We start from the raw sequence: 213 nt of genomic DNA on the forward strand, positions 1-213 counted from the left end.
CAACAGACGGGATTTTAAAAGCCCAAACTCCTTCCCTGCACCATCGGGAAAGCTCCAAACGCCAACATGGCTCCGGGATGATTTATTTATGCTACAAAAAAACCCGCTTTTTTCACCCACTCAGCCCCAAAGTGGCTGCAAAGCCCCCAGGACAGAGTGCGGCCGTGCTGGGTGCAAGCGGCGGAGCTGCCGGCGGGGGGGGCCCGAGTTGCC

The sequence above is a fragment of the Fulmarus glacialis genome, unplaced genomic scaffold (genome assembly GCF_000690835.1).
Source record: "Fulmarus glacialis isolate BGI_N327 unplaced genomic scaffold, ASM69083v1 scaffold14104, whole genome shotgun sequence".
In the NCBI taxonomy this organism is placed as follows: Eukaryota; Metazoa; Chordata; class Aves; order Procellariiformes; family Procellariidae; genus Fulmarus; species Fulmarus glacialis.